Here is a 21,050-nt window from a genome sequence, read left to right on the forward strand (position 1 = left end):
CAAAGAGACAAAGATATTTATAATACGTAATAGCTCTATAAATTTATAATCGTATATAATGTATATTATGTTATATAATGTATATCCTTATATCTAATATATATCCTTGTATCTTTATATTTATTATTATATATGCCATATATAACTGTAAATATATGATATATATAATTATAAATATCTTTGTCTCTTTTTGCAGTTCTTGACTTAAAGTCTATTTTATCTCATGTAAATAACAGATGTTTATCTTATTATATATTTATATAATAAGAAAGGAGTTAATTCATGAAAAGGATATAACAATTGTAAATATATAGACACCCAACATCACAGCACCTAAGTATATCAATCAAATATTAACTAGTCTGAAGGGATAAATAGATAATACAATAATAGTATTTCAAGATAATATGCATGGTAGACCACATATAATCTATTGAAATTGTAAAAAATAAAGAAAAACACAAGAGGACTTCCTCATAGTTACACATTAGTGAAAAGAAAGTGCTCTAGTTACCACTCTTGTACATTTGGTGGATATTCTCAATGTCCTGCACTATGCTAGGTCTTAAAGAAGTATAAGACTTGCACATGTATCTTGAAAGAGTAGATCATTGCCCAGCATAGAAAGAGAGAGGAGTAGAAAATTTCAGGCATGGATAAAGGTGCAGAGGTGCAAATATATATACACTACTCAATAGTAGGTAAGGGAGTAAGGGCAACTAACGTTAAGGAACATTGTCTACCATGTTTTGAAGGGTCACAAAGGTCATGTGTACTAACATGATGGTTAACTGTCTATAGCAAAGCTATGAGTAAAGTTTAAATTATATGCAGCTTAGGTATTGAAATTTGACTGACAACCAATATAAATGAATTCATGTGTTTATGAAAAATTCTTCTTTATTTCTTTTTAACAATGACCTAATAGATTCAGAATAAATTTTTCAGTGCTTTTCAAGATAATTTTGATATGATTGGAAATAAATAGTTCTAAATATTAAAAGAAAACCTGAATTTTTGCAATGTTCTTTCTAAATTTATAAACACGAAATTTTCATATTGCAGAGATATTTGGGAAAAAAAAATTTGTTGTTTATATATACTCACCCAGAATCTACACAATTACAAATTTCCTTAAGTTTCTGACAGCAAAAAAGAAAATGAATAACTAAATACAGAGAATCATAATTGGAACATATTCAAGAGGTGGAGAATCTATTTAAAACCGACAACTCAACAGATGTAGTCTAGTCAATGGTTATATTTGCATAAGCATGAAAGCCAAACAAACATGTCTGAAATCTCATTGGTAAAACACTGTATGATTTAAAAAATTTTGGGGGGGTTGTCAGAACTCCTTTTTAGATTTATTGCATCCCCTCAACAGAAGAACTGACTGCCGAGGAAATTCAAAACACATCCATGAAAACAGAAAATTATAATGTGACAAGTGAAGAATTGAAATGGATTCACCCTAAAAGCAGAGCCAAATATCAGCCATTGTCATGGGCCCCCAGGAGGACTGAGTCTGGTGATGCACAAATACCAGAATGCAAATGTGGTACAGTGACAGCAATAACACATGCGTGCACCTTGAAGCCAGAGGGATGGAAATCCCAGCCAATGCCTCTTTCTCTTTTCAGCCATGTAAATTCCAATCTTGATCAATAAGCAATCCAGGCATCAATGAAAGTGGAAGGAATACATATTCCTCCTCCCACAAATCTTAAACATTAATAGCAGCAGGATTCTTCTTTCACAGAAAAGCATGATTTTAAGGTTTTGGTCCCCACTGAATACAAATTCCCAAGATACAAATAAAAGTACTTTGATTTATAGATTAATCCAGACATTTTTATGTTCTGTAGGCCTGACATATGCTTGACAGAAACCCCACAAGGTCAGAAAGTCCTGTTGTCTAAGAAATAATTTCTCTTCTGCTTTCTTGCTCATTTTGGCCTGAGAGAAAGGTGATACTACAGTTAGTTGTGGTCTTAATAAAGAGCATTTAAGTCAGAGTTCATAAGTTTAGGCTTTTTTCTTTCTCAGGAATTATTGAAAAGAATGGCTTACAATTTTTTTAAATTTATTTTGGGAGAGATAATTATATTATTTAGGGAGAGAGAGAGTTATATTATTTTTCTGAATCTCTCAAGCTTCACATAACAGTGAAAGATTCATGAACCACTGATTAAAAAAAGGTACAAAAGCAACAGTTTTTAAACCACCTGCTACATACTCATTTGACAATATTAAGGGGCAATGCTTCTGGTGTTTTCAAAGAAATCGGAGGAGTGGGCAGGAGAGCTATAATTAAGGAGGAGCACTGCACTGGGATTGGACCAAGGTTTTATATTAAGAACAACATTCTGTTTTATCCTAACTAGTGTAACTTACTCATTCCACAAACATGTATTGAACAGCTTCTGAAAATAAGGCTCTTTTTGCCTTCAATAAGATCTCTGCATGTGAAAGAAAAATACTAGTACTAGTTATACAAAAACTTTGAAATAATATATCAGCAGGAGGCAAAATCAAAACAAAATAGGGTCAGGTGTGGTGGCTCGTGCCTTAGACCAGGAGTTTGAAACCAGCCTGGGCAACATGGAGACCTTGTCTCTACAAAAAATAAATACATTAGCAGGGTGTGATGGTGCACGCCTGTAGTCCTAGCTACTTGGAAGGCTGAGGTGGGAGGATCACTTGAGCCCAGAAGGTAGAGGCTGCAGTGAGCTATGATCATGTCTTTGCACTCAAGCCTGGGCAACAGAGCAACACCCTATCTTTAAGCAAACAAACAAACCAGCAAAACAACAGGCTGTGGTATCTCTCCCCATAAATAACATAACAAGCAATTTCTTGAATACTAAAACTGATACTCCTTATAGATTATTACATTGGCCTCACTTTAAAGAGAAGAACCTGAAGCCCGAAAAGGTGAGGTCACTCCTTTAAATTAATTGTTAGAAAGTTGCAGAATCAAACAGACTCAGTTCTCTAGATTCCTAGCCCAGTTACATTTTTTTAGTATGACACTATCACTCTTAACAACAACCAACGAAACCCAAACTGCTTAAAGCATTTTAATCCAAGGCAAATCTTTAGTTCTCCTGGTTTGCTGGAGTGGGAGGTGGGGTGGAGGGACTTGGGAAGCAGTAGGAGGAGGCAGTGGAGATTTAACATTCTTGTATGTGCTGGAGTGCTGTGCTAGGTGCTTCCATTTTTAATCTCTTTAAATGCAAGAACTCTGTGAGATCAGTGCTATCCCCTCCATTTTCCAGATGAGGAGCCATGAGTCTCAGAGAAACTAAGAAATTTATCCAGACACCCACATTTTTGTGAGTGGTGGACTTAAGATTTGAACCTGTTTTGGTTTTCAAGTTCTTTGGGCTTTTTACTATTCCTTAATTGTTGCCTGTTACAGGATGCCTTGCATTTCTTCATAAATAAGTCTGATTTTTGCCTGCCACCTGGTTTATATGACTGTCCAGATTCATTTTTCTTGTAAATTTACATTTTGCAACTGTAGGCTTTTTTCCTTTCCATTTATCTCCTGCCTCAGTCATGAGGTTGGAAAAAATGAGAAGTATGCTGGTTTTGTTTGGACTGAGAACATTCCAAAATGTTTGGCTGCACCTCAAAACCCTGTTAAAATAACATTATTTATAACTTTCCGCTTGGTCAATTTTATTTTAAGTTTGGCTATCTCCCATAGGAGGCTATTCTTTCTCCTTGATGGTAAGGTTTGCTGCTTGAAAGCCTTAATCTTAAACATTTTTCAAGTAAGACTCAGGTCCTTGCCTTTATGATGAATATGATCTCGTTAGATAATAGCCCCAACCACTCTGAAGCAGTTCATTGCAGAAGCTCACTCTCAGCCGTTGTGGGTGGGGTGTTAGCCGAATGAATGCCATAGATTTACACGTGTACCATCAGCCATGCTCACAAAATATAATCTGTCCAACACCACGATAGGTTGCATTTTAGAGCTGGGCTTTAGTGTGGTGTGACTGTTTACCAGAATGCCTTCTGAGGAATACGAAGTAATTTTTTTTTTTTTTTACATTCCTCCTCAGTAAGGTTATTGTTGTTAGCAGATTTGTTTAGCTGCCCTAGCAGCTTAAGACATTTCATTGACTTTTGAGCAGATGATTTGATTTTTCAGGCACAGATGGGGGAAAAACAGCTAACAGAATCATTACAATGAACAGCTACCACAAGTAGTAGGGAGGCAGGCTTTTGACAAGACATAACTAAATAGAAGACCTGTCTTTGCCTCAATGTGTAATTGAACACTGTCTAAAATTGCTGGCAAAGCAATGTGAATTATAGGGGCCAAGGATTTGCTATTTGGAAACTTAAACAAATATGCTTTTTCTAAAAGGCCTTTCTTTTTCACACAAAAATGATGGTCAGTGAAGCGGCAATTCTCAGTGAAACGACAATGCTTCTCTCTCAGGAGCAGCTACCCTAAAGGAAACAGAGCCAAAACACAGAGACTGAATCATTAACCTAAAAATGTAGTTACATAACTGCTAAAATTCCACACTTTGCAGTCCTGCGGCCTGACTTTAGCCTTTAGAGACATTCCTATCCCAGTGGTCGCTGGTAGCCACTGCTCACATTTCTCCATCTCTCTGCCTCCCAGGAGCTACACACCTATTGATTTTCCCAGAACCCTGAGCTGTCTCCATAATAGAATGATTTGGTGGGCGTCCTGTCAAATGCAAAAGGAAGCCTCTGCCAGACTGAGCATTAGAACATGGTGTTTTTTAATAGAAATGTGAAATATCAGTGCAATTATAAATCAATAAAAACCCAGAGGGAAAGAGAATCTCATTTGAGGGAAGATCTTTAAGTTTTTTTCCTTTCTTTTTTCTTGTAATGAAAAATTAGATCAGGGAACCAAATTTATGAGGTAAAAACTGTCAACAAAGTATTCTTAGCTGTTGCTGAGGCTGAGAAAAAAGAAAGCTAAATCATGCATGCAGTGTGAGTGTGTGAATGACACATTTTAATATATTAGGGAGTCAGAATACCTCTCATTTTTTACTTGTGTTTTTGGCTGTTGCCCAAATTGTTATTGTTTTATTTATTTTGCTAATGTCATTCTCTTATGCCTTTTTCCAAATTCCATATTTTCTCCTAGGTTTGCTTTCCATATGCTGGATGATGTTTGTGGATTTTCAGTGTGTGTTTCAGAGTCTTAAAAGCTCATGCTAGCTTGCTTAACATACCTGTTATAACTCATGATATAGAACCCTATGGAGAACTGTGTTGCAACATGGATGCAGTGCCTATACTAAGGCACATGGCCAAGCTGAAGATTGTCAGAGAGCATCACTAATGGAGGTAAGCCAGTAGGGTCTAAAAAGCTTCACAGAGAGAAGGTATGACCAGATGATAGTCCATTAAATTGCGTTGAGGTGCAGCACTATGTTCTAAGTTGGTGTACCCCACGAATTTATATGTTGAGGCCTAATATCCAATGTGATAGTATTAAGAGGTATGGCCTTTGGGAAGTGATTAAGTCATAAGGTGAGGGCTTGACCCTTATGAATGAGAATAGTGACCTTATAAAAGAGGCTTGAGTGAGCTCCCTGGCTCTTTTTTGCCATGTGAGGATGCAGCAACAAGTCACCATCTATTAAGCCATTACCAGACACCAAATCTACTGGTGCTTTGATGTTGGACTTCCCAGCCTCCAGACCTTTAAGAAATAAATCTCTGTTGTTTATAAATTACCGAGTCTAAAGTACTTTGTTATAGCAGCCTGAATAGACTAAGACATGCAGCAAGTAAATAGATCACTCACTGTAGCCTGGATCTGTCCTTCATTATGACAGGGTTGTTTCTCGTACTGGACATAGGTCACCTTTGCTAACCTCTTACAGAAATTCTAAACTTTGTGAGAGGAAATGCAGAAGTGTGAGAGAAGAACAAGGAGCTATGTGAAGAAGAGAGATAGAAATGAATTAAGACTGTTGAAATAGGAGAAAATATCTTGGTTTTGACATCATTTCCAAAGAATCATAGTTATCAAATAAAAAATTTCACAATTATCCAAAATTATAATAAAAATTCAATGGCTGGCAAAATGGCTGAATAGGAACAGCTCTGGTGTGCAGCTCCCAGTGAGATCAACACAGAAGATGAGTAATTTCTGCATTTCCAACTGAGGTACTTGGCTCATCTCATTGGGACTGGCTAGACAGTGGGTGAAGCCCATGGAGGGCAAGCTGAAGCAGGGTGGGACATTGCCTTACCTGGGAAGTGCAAGGGGTCGAGGAACTCCCTCCCCTAGCCAAGGGAAGCCATGAAGGATTCTGACATGAGGAATAGTGCACTCCAGCCCAGATACTATGCTTTTCCCATGGTCTATGCAACCCGCAGACCAGGAGATTCCCTCGGGTGCCTATGCCACCAGGGCCCTGAGTTTCAAGCATAAAACTGGGCGGCCATCCCGAGCTAGCTGCAGGAGTTTCTTTTCATACCCCAGTGGTACCAGGAACATTTAAGTCTGCTGAAGCTGTGTCCACAGCTGCCCCTTCCCCCAAGTGATCTGTCCCAGGGAGATGGGAGATTTATCTATAAGCCCCTGATTGGGGCTGCTGCCTTTCTTTCAGAGATGCCCTGCCCAGAGAGGAGTCTAGAGAGGCAATCTGGCTATAGCAGCTTTGAGGCGCTGCAGTGGGCTCCACCCAGTCTGAACTTCCAAGCAGTTTTGTTTACACTGTGAGGGGAAAACCGCCTACTCAAGCCTCAGTAATGGCAAATGCTCCTCCTGGCAGCAAGTTCGAGCATCCCAGGTCAACTTCAGACTGCTGTGCTGGCAGCAAGAATTTCAAGCCAGTGGATCTTAGCTTGCCAGTGAGATAGAACTGTTCAGTCCCCTGGAAAGGGGGCTGAAGCCAGGGAGCCAAGTGGCCTAGCTCAGCGGATCCCACCCCCATGGAGCCCTGCAAGCTAAGATCCACTGGCTTGAAATTTCTTGCTGCCAGCACAGCAGTCTGAAGTTGACCTGGGATGCTCGAGCTTGCTGTGGGAAGGACCATTTGCCATTACTGAGGCTTGAGTAGGCGGTTTTCCCCTCACAGTGTAAACAAAACTGCTCAGAAGTTTGGACTGGGTGGAGCCCACCGCAGCGCCTCAAAGTTGCTGTAGCCCGACTGCCTCTCTAGACTCCTCACTGGGCAGGGCATCTCTGAAAGGAAGGCAGCAGCCCCAGTCAGGGGCTTATAGATAAAACTCCCATCTCTCTGGGACAGAGCACCTGGGGGAAGGGGCATCTGTGGGCACAGCTTCAGCAGACTTAAACGTTCCTGCTTGGTGGCTCTTAAGAGAGGAGTGGATCTCCCAGCACAGCGCTCCAGCTTTGCTAAGGGACAGACTGCCTCCTCAAGTGGGTCCCTGATCCCCATGCCTCCTGACTGGGAGACACATCCCAGCAGGAGTTGACAGACACCTCATACAGGAGAGCTCCAGCTGGCATCTGGCAGGGGCCCCTCTGGGATGAAGCTTCCAGAGGAAGGAACAGGCAGCAATCTTTGCTGTTTTGTAGCCTCTGCTGGTGATACCCAGGCAAACAGGGGCCAGAGTGGACCTCCAGGAAACTCCAGAAGATCTGCAGCAGAGAGGCCTGACTGTTAGAAGGAAAAATAACAAACAGAAAGGAATAGTATCAACATTAACAAAAAAGGATGTCCACACAGAAACCCCATCCAAAGGTCACCAACATCAAAGACCAAAGGTAGATAAATCCACGAAGACGAGGAAAAACCAGTGTAAAAAGGCTGAAAATTCCGAAAACCAGAAAGCCTTTTCTCTTCCAAAGGATCACAACTTCTTGCCAGCAAGGGAACAAAACTGGATGGAGAATGATTTTGGCTAACAGACAGAAGTAGGCTTCAGAAGGTGGGTGATAACAAACTCCTCTGAGCTAATGGAGTATGTTCTAATCCAATGGAAAAAAGCTATGAACCTTGATAAAAGGTTAGAGGAATTGTTAACTAGAATAACCAGTTTACAGAAGAACATAAATGACCTGATGGAGCTGAAAAACACAGCACAAGAACTTCGTGAAGCATATACAAGTATTAATAGCTGAATCGATCAAGCGGAAGAAAGGATATCAGAATTGAAGATCAACTTAATGAAATAAAGCATGAAGCTAAGACTAGAGAAAAAAGAATGAAAAGGAACAAACAAAGCCTACAAGAAATATGGGACTATGTGAAAAGACCAAACCTATTTGATTGGTGTGCCTGAAAGTGACAGGGAGAATGAAACCAAATTGGAAAACACTCTTCAGGATACTATCCAGGAGAACTTCCCCAATCTAGCAAGATGGGCCAACATTCAAATTCAGGAAATACAGAGAACACCACAAAGATACTCCTCGAGAAGAGCAACCCCAAGACACATAATCGTCAGATTCACCAAGGTTAAAATGAAGGAAAACATGTTAAAGGCAGCCAAAAGAAAGGTCTGGTTACCCACAAAGGGAAGCCCATCAAACTAACAGTGGATCTCTTGGCAGAAACCCTACAAGCCAGAAGAGAGTGGGGGCTTATATTCTACATTCTCAATGAAAAGAATGTTCAACCCAGAATTTTTTATCCAGTCAAACTAAGCTTCATAAACGAAGGAGAAATAAAACCCTTTACAGACAAGCAAATGCTGAGAGATTTTGTCACCAGACGTGCCTTACAAGAGCTCTTGAAGGAAGGACTAAATATGGAAAGGAAAAACCAGTACTAGCCACTGCACAAACATACCAAATTGTAAAGACAATAGACACTGAAGAAACTGCATCAACCAATGGGCAAAATAACCAGCTAGCATCATAATGACAGCATCAGATTCACACATAATCATATTAACCTTAAATGTAAATGGGCTAAATGCCCCAATTAAAAGACACAGACTGGCATCATGCTGTATTCAGGAGACCCATCTCATGTGCAAAGACAGAAATAAACCCAAAATAAAGGGATGGAGGAACACTTAAACAAAGCAAATGGAAAGCAAAAAACAAAAACAAAACAAAAAAGCAGGGGTTGCAATTCTAGTCTCTGATAAAACAGACTTTAAACCAACAAAGATCAAAAAAGAAAAAGAAAGACATTATGTAATAGTAAAGGGATCAACGCAACAAGAAGAACTAACTATCCTAAATATATATGCACCCAATACAGAAGAACCCAGATTCATAAAGCAAGTTCTTAGAGACCTACAAAGAGACTTAGACTCCCACCCAATAATAGTGAGAGACCTAACACCCCACTGTCAATGTTAGACAGATCAACGAGACAGAAAATTAATAAGGATATTCAGGACTTCAACTCGGCTCTGGATCAAGCAGACCTAATAGATATCTACAGAACTCTCCACCCCAAATCAATAGAATATACATTCATCTCAGCACCACATAGCATTTACTCTAAAATTGACAACATATTTGGAAGTAAAATATTCCTCAGCAAATGCAAAAGAACTAAATGATAACACAGTCTCTCAGACCACAGTGCAATCTAATTAGAACTCAGGATTAAGAAACTCACTCAAAACTGCACAACTACATGGAAACTGAACAACTGCTCCTGAATGACTACTGGGTAAATAATGAAATTAAGGCAGAAATAAATAAAAGTTCTTTGAAACCAATGAGAACAAAGACACAATGTAGCAGAATGTTTGGGACACAGCTAAAGCAGTGTTTAAAGAGAAATTTATAGCACTAAATGGGAAAGATCTAAAATCAACACCCTAACATCACAATTACAAGAACTAGAGAAACAAGAGCAAACAAATTCAAAAGCTAGCAGAAGACAAGAAATAACTAAGATGAGAGCAGAACTTAAGGAGATAGAGACATGAAAAACTCTTCAAAAATCAATGAATCCAAGAGGTGTTTTTTTAAAGATTAACAAAATAGATAGACCGCTAGCCAGACTAATAAAGAAGAAAAGAGAGAAGAATCAAACAGATGCAATAAAAAATGATAAAGGGGATATCATCACTGATCCCACAGAAATACAAACTACTATCAGAGAATACTATAAACACCTCTACACAAATAAACTAGAAAATCGAGAAGAAATGTGTAAATCCCTGGACACATCCACCTTCCCAAGACTAAACCAGGAAGAAGTCGAATCCCTGAATAGACCAATAACAAGTTCTGAAATAGAGGTAGTAATTAATAGCCTTCCAACCAAAAAAATCCCAGGACCAGAAGGATTCAGAGCTGAATTCTACCAGAGGTAAAAAGAGGAGCTGGTACCATTCCTTCTGAAACTATTCCAAACAACAGAAAAAGACGACTCCTCCCTAACTCATTTTATGAAGCCATCATCATCCTGATACCAAAACCTGGCAGAGACACAAGAAAACAAGAAAATTTCAAGCCGATATCCCTGATGAACATCAATGAGAAAATCCTCAATAAAATACTGGCAAACTGAATCCAGCAGCATATCAAAAAGCTTATCCACCATGATCAGTCGGCTTCATCCCTGAGATGTGAGAGTGTTTCAACATACTCAAATTAATAAACGTAATCCATCACATAAACAGAACCAATGACAAAAACCACATGATTATCTCAATAAATGGAGAAAAGCCCTTCGATAAAATTAAACACTGCTTCACGCTAAAAACTCTCAATAAACTAGGTTTTGATGGAACATATCTCAAAATAATAAGAGCTATTTATGACAAACCCACAGCCAATATCATACTGAATGGGCAAAAGCTGGAAGCATTCCCTTTGAAAACCAGCAGAAGACAAGGATGCCCTCTCTCACCACTCCTATTCAACATAGTATTGAAAGTTCTGGCCGGGGCAATCAGGCAAGAGAGAGAAACAAAGGATATTCAAATAGGAAGAGAGGAAGTAAAATTGTCTCTGTTTGCAGATGCCATGACTGTTTATTTAGAAAACCCCATTGCCTCAGCTCAAAATCTCCTTAAGCTGATAAGCAACTTCAGCAGTCTCAGGATACAAAATCAATGTGCAAAAATCACAAGCATTCCTATATACCAATAACAGACAAACAGAGCCAAATCATGAGTGAACTCCCATTCACTATTACTACAAAGAGAATAAAATATCTAGGAATACAACTTACCAGGGATGTGAAGTACCTCTTCAAGGAGAACTACAAACCATGGCTCAAGGAAATAAGAGAGGACACAAACAAATGGAATGTTGTCCCCATCAAGCTACCATTGATTTTCTTCACAGAAATTGAAAGAACTACTTCAAATTTCATATGGAACCAAAAAAGAGCCTGCATAGCCAAGAAAATCCTAAGCAAAAAGAACAAAGCTGGAGGCATCACACTACCTGACCGCAAACTATACTACAAGGCTACAGTAACCAAAACAGCATGGTACTGGTACCAAAACAGATATATGGACCAATGGAACAGAACAGAGGTCTCAGAAATAACACTACACATCTACAATCATCTGGTCTTTGGCAAACCTGACAAAAACAAACTATGGGGAAGGATTTCCTATTTAATAATTGGTGTTGGGAAAACTGGCTAGCTATATGCAGCAAACTGAAAGTGGACCCCTTCCTTACACTTTATACAAAAATTAACTCGATGGATTAAAGACTTAAATGTAAGACCTAAAACCTTAAAAACCGTAGAAGAAAACCTAGGCAATACCATTCAGGACATAGGCATGGGCAAAGACTTCATGACTAAAACACCAAAATCAATGGCAACAAAAGCCAAAATTGACAAATGGGATCTAATTAAACTAAAGAGCTCCTGCATAGCAAAAGAAACTATCATCAGGGTGAACAGGCGACCTATAGAATGGGAGAAAATGTTTGCAATCTATTCATCTGACAAAGGGCTAATATCCAGAATCTACAAAGAACTTAAACAGATTTACAAGAAAGAAACAACCCCATCAAAAAGTGGGTGAAAGATATTAGCAGACACTTCTCAAAAGAAGACATTTATGTGGCCAACAAACATTTGAAAAAAAGCTCATCCTCACTGGTCATTAGAGAAATGCAAATCAAAACCACAATGAGATACCATCGCACGCCAGTTAGAATGGTGATCATTAAAAAGTCAGGAAACAACAGATGCTGCAGAGTATGTGGAGAAATAGAAACACTTTTACACTGTTGGTGGGAGTGTAAATTAGTTCAACCATTGTGGCAGACAGTGTGGCGATTCCTCAAGGATCTAGAACCAGAGATACCATTTGACCCAGCAATTTCATTACTGAGTATATACCTAAAGGATTATAGTCATTCTACTATAAAGACACATGCACACACACACACACACACACACACACACACACACACACATATATTTTAATAAAAAGTAAACTTTAATATCGAAAATGCAAACTTGGGGAGTGCAGAAGTATCACACACAAGGCTGTCACTTCACACTTGGAGAGTTGCACAGCGCCCGGGCAGAGGCGCTCCTCACTTCCCAGAGGGTGGGCGATGGGCAGAGGCACTCCTCACTTCCCAGATGGTGGGCAGCCGGGCAGAGCACTCCTCACTTCCTAGACAGGGCAGCGGCCAGGCAGAGGGGCTCCTCACTTCCCAGTCAGTTGGGCGGCTGGACAGAGGTGCTCCTCACTTCCCAGACAGGGCGGCAGCCAGAGAGAGGTGCTCCTCACTTGCCAGATGGGGCAGCAGCCGGGCAGAGGCGCTCCTCATTTGCTAGATGGTGGGGCCACCGGGCAGAGGGGCACCTCACTCCCCAGACAGGGCAGCAGCCAGGTGGAGGATGCACACATATTTTTATTGCAACATTGTTCACAATAGCAAAGACTTGGAGCCAACCCAAATGCCAATCAATGATAGACTGGATAAAGAAAATGTGGCACATATACACCATGGAATACTATGCAGCCATAGAAAAGCATGACTTCATGTCCTTTGCGGGGTCATGGATGAAGCTGGAAACCATCATTCTCAGCAAACTAACACAGGAACAGAAAACCAAACACCACATGTTCTCGCTCTTAAGTGAGAGCTGAACAATGAGAACACATGGATACAGGGAGGGGGCCATCACACACTGGGGCCTGTTGGTGGGTGGGAGGCAAGGGGAGGGATAACATTAGGAGAAATACCTAATGTAAATGATGGGTTGATGGGTACAGCAAACCAAGATGACATGTGTATACCTATGTAACAAACCTGCATGTTCTGCACATGTATCCCAGAACTTAAATTATAATAAACTAAATAAATAACAATTCTGAGATTTTTAATCCAAGAGGGGTAAAGATGGGAAAATAAGAAGACAAATACAGTCATGCTCTGCATAATGAGGTTTCATTCAACAACGGAGCACATATACAATGGTGGTCCCATAAGATTACAATATCAGGTTGGTGCAAACATAATTGTAGTTTTTGCAATTACTTTTAATAGCAAAAACCACAATTACATTTGCACGAACCTAATAAAATATTTGTACTGTAACATTTCTATGGTTAGATATATTTGTATACACAAATAGTTGCCACTGTGTTGCAATTGCCTACAGTATTCAGCACAGTAACATGTTGTACCAATTTGTAGTGTGTAGTAGACTATACCGTCTAGGTATGTGTAATTACAATCACTCTATGATGTTTGCACAACCGCAAAATCACCTAATAATGTATTTCTCAGATTGTATCACATCATGAAGTAATGTATGACTATAATCATATATGCGATGGTGGCAAGGGAACACAATCACTATGTCATCTCCAGATGATTTGAGCCAATAGTTTTTCTTGTTTCTTCTTCTATGTCAACAAAAAAATTGTGAAGTTTTAAATAATTTCTCAAGATTAATAGTAATAACATATTTCACAATTTATTGAGCTGACTTCATGTACTTTAAAATTTTCTCTCATATTTTCAACAACTGCATCTACTTCGGACTTCCAGAAAGCTCAAAGAGATGAACAGTCCATGTACTGACCTGTTCCTGATTTCTACAGCCTCACCTCTGCCACCACATCTGCCTCTTACACATCTCTATGTTTTTGGTTTATAACTTGATGTAGGATGGTAAGTGGTGGGTCGAGTTCTGGGAGGTTCTTTAAAAATGTAGCCTTAATGAGAGAAATGAACATATATTCCAAAATTAGGGGTTTAGTAGTGAGGAATGGTTGGTTTCATCTTCATTTGCCTTTCCTTGTATATTTTGTACACTTCTTAAAATTAAAATTGTAATACAATTGCATTAAGGGTGATTGGAATTTAGGGACTGCAGAGGGGAAAAAGACAGCATCTGGTTTGATGTACTATAAATCTCAGGGAATCTAATCAATGGTATGTTCATTAAAATTATAATCTGTACTTTTCCTAGAAGCTGTAGTTAATGCAAGAATTAAACATTTGTAAATATTGCATAGTGAATTCATTTTTGAAAAAATTTGCTGTGAGTTCTTCACAGAAATTACATGGGTATCTAACTCAGGATGTTCCTGCAGCATAAAGCAGTATACCAAATCCTACGTCTGCACTAAAATTTGAAGTGAATGTCTAGATCCATCCTTAGGGTAGAGGCAAATGTAACATAAAGATGGTTTTTATATTTGAAGTTCAAATGGAAACATTACTTAATAAACCCAAGCTTTGCCAAAGGGCCATTTGATTTTTACTTGGCTTTGGAAAATAATATAAGAAACCCATTTTCCTTAGAAGGCTGGGAAGGAATTGAAATAGAAAACCATTTGCCCTTCAAAGGAACGTATCCAGTTGTCTAGATCTGGAAATGTTAGATGACGATATTGCTTTCTTTGAAGTGACTGAGTCATGTGGGTCAAAATTCCTCATGAAAAATCTGTTTAGACATGTCCTAAATTATTTAGAATAAGGCTCAATACTTCCATTACTAAGGAGAGTATATAAGGGGCCTCATACAGTCAATATATGGTGCATGAGTGAGGTATTCACCAAGAACTTGGAAATGGCATCACCCTTAGGGAGTTCATCTAATAAAATCTACACATGAGAGATTTGATTACCATTCACTATGGGTAAACCAGCAGATGTTTGTAAATGTAAGACTGGAACATCTTTTTAACACCTAAAACTCCAACAAGGGAATGTCTTAGAAAAGTAGAATGGGAAGATGCTTGTGGTATAGTAAGCTAAATTTGATCAATCTTATGATACACTTTTGTAGAAAGGCCGTGTTAAAAGAAGAGAGATGGTTAGACTGGAATAATTAAAAAGAAGTATCAAGAACTAATATTTGTCAGAATATCTTCAGCACTCCCAGGGTTCTTGTTAGTTCTTCAAATTCCCCAGACCTTATGGCAGGCAAATTCTACAAAGTGGATAAATGCATTTGGCCTCTATAGCTCCAAGACACACGGCATTAAGGCAGCCTACCTCAAGAAAGTTACTGATTATAATTTAGTTTCCCATGCATATTATCTTACAGGAAAGTAATGTCTGACCAACTGATGTGAACTTTCTTATCTTCTTAGTGATGGCAGCAGCAGCCCATCCAGAATGGCTGCTGCCAACATGCCGGCTGTGGCGGAGAGGCACAGCCAGTCCTCCCACTCCACAGAGCAGGCAGGAGTCCCACCCCTGGTCCCCAGGCCTCCTGCTCCAAGGGACAATTGGGAGCCCTGCCCCTTCCGAATTGGCAGGGCAGGAGCTCCTCATGGGCAGCTGCAGCCACCCAAGCCCTGCTGTGGACCTGGGCATCTCTGTGCTCTTGCGGGGCTGGGAAGGCCTCCCTACCCCTCACTCCCCACAGACTCTGAATTGCCCGTTCCCACTGTCTGGCCTCTCCCCACTCCTGGCACCCACTCAGATCATGGAGCAAGGTGGGAGCCCTGCTGAGTAGGGCATGCTTGGGTCAGCACTGACATGTCAGCCCCTCTGCCACCTTGGCTGCCTCCAGACATTGGGTACTGATGAGCATGGCAGGGAGTCAAAGTGGGGGCTGAAGGCAGCTCAGTGCTGGCCTGCAGGTGCCCCTTGATATGAATAGCCTGGGTGCCATGAACAGCAGGAAAGGCAAACAGGCTCCTGGGCTGAAGGAGATGGGTCCCCAGTGAAGCCCCACCCTCAAGCTGGGGAAGCCTTGAAGCCTGGGGGCCTGGCTGCCAGTCCTGTGGACTGAAGGGGGAACTGGTGGTGCTTTTTCCTGGGCCCACCCATGGCTGCTGATGGAGCAGTCAGCACACACTTTCCCGCTTCCCCACAAGACTGTAAAAACCCTGGACTCAGCCAGAGCAGAGCAGATATCTGGACCACCAGCTACAGAGAGGAGCTCTCTGCTCCAAGGCCCCCTCTCTACTGAGAGATGTGAACAATTTGACAACCAGCAGCACAAAGGAGCTACCTTCCCTGCTGAGAGCTGAACATTTGTCAGGACAAGCTATCTGCAGAGAGGAACCACCCACTCCAGGTCTCCTCTTTGCTGAGAGCTGAACACTCAACAGGATGACCAGCTGCAGAGAAGGGCCACTCACTCCAGGGCTTCCTCTCTACTGAGAGCTGCAGAGATGATGGGATTACCTGCCTACAGAGAAGAGCCACCCACTCCAGGCCTCCTCTCTGCTGAGAGCTGAACACTGACAGGATGACCTGCCTGTAGAGAGGAGCTACCCACTATGGGTCTCCTCTGAGCTGTTCTAACACTCAATAAAGCTCCTCTTCATATTGCTAACCCTCCGCTTGTCTGCATCATTCTTCCTGGACACAGGACAAGAACTCAGGCCAAGGTGCCATTGTCCGCAGATGTTTCTGGCCAGGAAAGCAACACCCCAAAGATCCCATAACATTAGTAGGTCTTTTCCTCTTAGTATGTTGATAATTGACTTGCTGGTTTCTATATCAGGTTCTTAATGATTTGATTAATAGGAGCCAGATCCCAGGAGCTTGATCCTTTCTAGATGCAATGACACACTGAGTTCTAAAGTTAAAGTGCTGGTGACCCCGTGGTGATACACTTTGGCCTTCCCTTGGTAGCCAAGGTGACTGATGTTAATGCTATTTCATTTTGTCCTAACTGAGCATCAAGTATTCTCAAATTCAGTAAAGTGGTTTCTAAGTGAAGAGAATGGAGTTTGAGAAAGACTAGGGTGGCGAAAAATAGTGTTTAATAAAATCAGATGCTAAGGGAATAGAAACTGGGATAAAAAATATTGGGTGAAATGAAACAAAGAAAGGATTTTATTATACTTTATAGTTTATTTTATTTTATTTTATTTTTATTTTTATTTATCTATTTGAGATGTAGTCTTGCTCTGTTGCCCAGGCTGGAGTGCAGTGGTGTGATCTTGGCTCACTGCAACCTCCACCTCCCAGGTTCAAGTGATTCTCCTGCTTCAGCCTCCTGAGTAGCTGGGATTACAGGCATGCACCACCACACCCAGCTAATTTTTGTATTTTTGGTAGAGACAGGTTTCACCATGTTGGCCAGGCTGGTCTCGAATTCCTGACCTCAGATGATCCACCTGCCTCGACCTTTCAAAATGTTGGGATTACAGCCATGAGTTACTGCACCCAGCAGTATTCCTTATATTTTAATATTACATATTTATATTTTTCAGTTAATATACAATGAAAATTCATTGCAATTAGAGTGTTAAAATAAAATAGTGTATGTTAAGAAGAAATAAAATGCAGATGCTTTTTTTCTCCCCAGTCCTTAATTATCTCTAACCTTATATTTACACTGGTATCTGTGAGTGATTCAGATATAATGAACATTTACTGAGCATCCAGTGTTTGCAGGTAATGTGGTAGTCATTTTATACACTATATATCATGGAATTATTTTGCCAAAACTAATTGATCAATTGATCAATAAGTATTTAGAATGACTATTTTCCTGTTATCTTGAGACTGCTTTTAAATGACCTCAAAAAGACTAATTTAGGTCCCCTTCCCTCCCAACCTCCACAAAATGGAATATCAATTGTTATTATTTTATTAGCAATGCAAAACCAGTAAAAAGCTTGACTGGATTTCTTATTCTACCGGGGGAGTGACAGAGTGACTGGTGAAGCATCTGGATGGAAAACTGAAGGGGTCCAAGGAAAGCTCAGCTATGGGGCAGTTTTCTTTTCCTATCTAAAAAGGAGTAACAGTTCTCTGTTAACCTTCTTTTGTGTCAAATACAGGAAATTAATGCAGTTTTTAAAATATCTCCTGCAAGTTGATCAGTGTCCTTTTATTTTTTGTTTTTCCGATTTTATCCCTTCATGAGTATTGTTCCCTTTTGTTATGCAGGCAACCAGCCTGATAGGCTAGTTTTCCAGGTAATCCAACTTTGCTCCACGGCTTTAAGACTCTTTGTTGAATCAAGCTGGTTTCTTCCTTGCATATCTTCTTCTGTTTAGAAACCTTATCCCTTGTTGGTGATTTTGTCAGTTTTTTGCTTTGATTGCTTTGTGTCATAAAACCTTTTTAGATAAAACTATATGTGTTGGGGAAGGAGACCAACAAAAATACATTATTCAATTACCTTAATCAAATCTCTTTGGGTTAATGAGTGTGGCTTCAATTATGGCAATTTTTAGAAATGTAGCTTTTGAATTGAAGTTCTTTTGAAAAAATAAGACTACTTATTAAGGGTAAAAAAACAAGGAATAGTTTTATTCTACTTTTGAAACACCGTCAGATTTAAATAGTACTGGTACAACAGAAATCTTGTGGCTTGGGATTCAGAGATCTGAGTTCCAGTTTTCCCTTTGCTCGTAAGTAATATTAAGGTGATCAGGTAAACTTCTCTTAGTTTCTTTCTCTAAAAAGATGGGCTTAAATTAGATGATTTTTTAGGATATCTAGAAATTCTAAGACTCTGTAAGTAAGGCACTGTGTTATGACAAGGTCCTTTTAGACATAAATCAAAATTATTCTGAAATTATTATTTCATATTTTAGAGGCATCAGTAGGGCTTATTATAAAATAAACTGGTATGAAATGACATTATTATCTTTATTTCACATGCTGTAGATATAAATACATACTCTAATGAACTTCAAATAACATTAATTAAACTGAGAAGACACACCCTCTAATCTTTTTTGAAAACAAAGCTGCCCAGTAGAAATATGTGAGCCATACATGTAATTTATATTTTCTAGTAGTCACATTAAAAAGTAAAAAAAGTAAAATTAATTTTACTATTATATTTTAGTTAATCTGATATGTCCAAAATATTATTGCTTCAATAGGTAATCAGTTAAAAATTAATGTGTTATTTTTCATTCATTTTCTTAATAAAACAATTTTAAAATGTCTGGTGCATATTTTATACTTACAGCAGACCTTATTTTGGATTAGCCACATTCCAGGTGCTCTATAGCCACACATAGCTGGTGGCTACCATAGTGGTCAGTGCTAATCTAGATAAAATACTTTATTCCAATCATAACTTTAAAACTGTGTATTAAAAGTATGTGAGAAAAACTCTTCATTCTTTGTATTCAACTGAATTCCAATTAACCTTTTGAGAAGATTGTGTTTGCCCAGGTTTTGACAACGTGGCCACTTTCACACAATACAAACTGCAGGGATGTCAATCATCTTTCAGAGAATGTAGGTTGTGCAACGAATCCCAATTATCCAGCATCCATGACAGGGGCTGTGATGGCTTTGCCTGGAATTTCAAAAATGGTCTCAACTTGAAAGTGACATATTTCATTGTGTTCATTGAAAAACTGATGCCTTATCAGAAAACCTATTTTTCTACTGCCTCTAGAATACTGACCATTGCAAACAGATTTTTAAAGGCTTCATATATACTGTGGACAGTTCTTTCAAAGCCCCAAAGCAGAGAAAATTAGTCCAAATTTGCTCTTTGTTGCAAACATTTTGCACAACATTGGGCTATGTATTTGAATAGTGGTATTACATAGTAAATTAGCTTTTTGAACTAAAACATTTAAACAAACTTTCTGTGCTTTTGTTTTGGCTCCATATTTATTTATTAAAACTTATTATTAATATTATTTTTTATTGATAAACTGTAATTGTCTACATTTATGAGGTACAGCATGATGTTTTGATATATGTATATATACAATGTGGCATAATTAATCAAGCTAGTTAACATGCTTATCACCTTGCTTACCTATTATCTTTATAAGACATTTAAAATTTTCTGTTATTTAAAAATATATATTATTATTGACTATAGTCATCCTGCTGAGAAACAACTCTCAAAACGTATTACTCTTGTTTATCTGAAACTTTGTACCCTTTAATTACCTGTCATCATTCCCTTTCTTCCTAACCCTCCCTACCTGCCACCCTAGCCTCTGCTAACCATTGCTCTACTCTACTTCTATGAGTTCAACTTTGTTTTTTTAAATCAAATTAAATTTAATTTTAACTTCTTGGAGTGTTCAACTTCATTAGATTTCACATATGGGTGAGACCATGCAGTATTTGTCTTTCTGTGCTTGACTTATTTCACTTAGCTCCATGTCGTCCAAATTCATCCGTGTCGTCACAAATGACAGGATTTCCCTCCTTTGTAAGACCGAATAGTATTCCATCATGTATGTGTACCCACATTTTCTTTATCCATTCATCTACTGATGGACATTTGGGTTGTTTCCATGTCTTGGCTATTGTGAACAATGTTGCAATTAGCATAGCAGTGCAGATATCCCTTTGACATAGTGATTTCAGTTTCTTTGGATATATACCCAGAAGTGAGATTACTGGGTTGAATGGTAATTCTATTTTTGGTTTTTCTGGGAAGCTCCATACCCTGTTTTCATGAAAGCTGTATTAATTTTTATTCTCACCAACAACATATAAAAGTTTAATTTTTCTGCATCCTCTTAATGGTTATCTTTCATCTTTTTGATAGAAGCCATTATATCAGATGTGAGGTAATATTTCATTGTCGTTTTAATTTACATTTTTCTAATTAGTGATGCTAAGCATTTTTCCATGTACCTATTAGCCATTTGTAAGTCTTCTTTTGAAAAATATCTGGGCTGTTTTCTCATTTTTAAGTTATTTGTTTTCTTGTTATTAAGTTGTTTGAGTTTCTTATGTATTTTGGATAGTA

The sequence above is a fragment of the Pongo pygmaeus genome, chromosome 2 (genome assembly GCF_028885625.2).
Source record: "Pongo pygmaeus isolate AG05252 chromosome 2, NHGRI_mPonPyg2-v2.0_pri, whole genome shotgun sequence".
Taxonomy (NCBI): domain Eukaryota; kingdom Metazoa; phylum Chordata; class Mammalia; order Primates; family Hominidae; genus Pongo; species Pongo pygmaeus.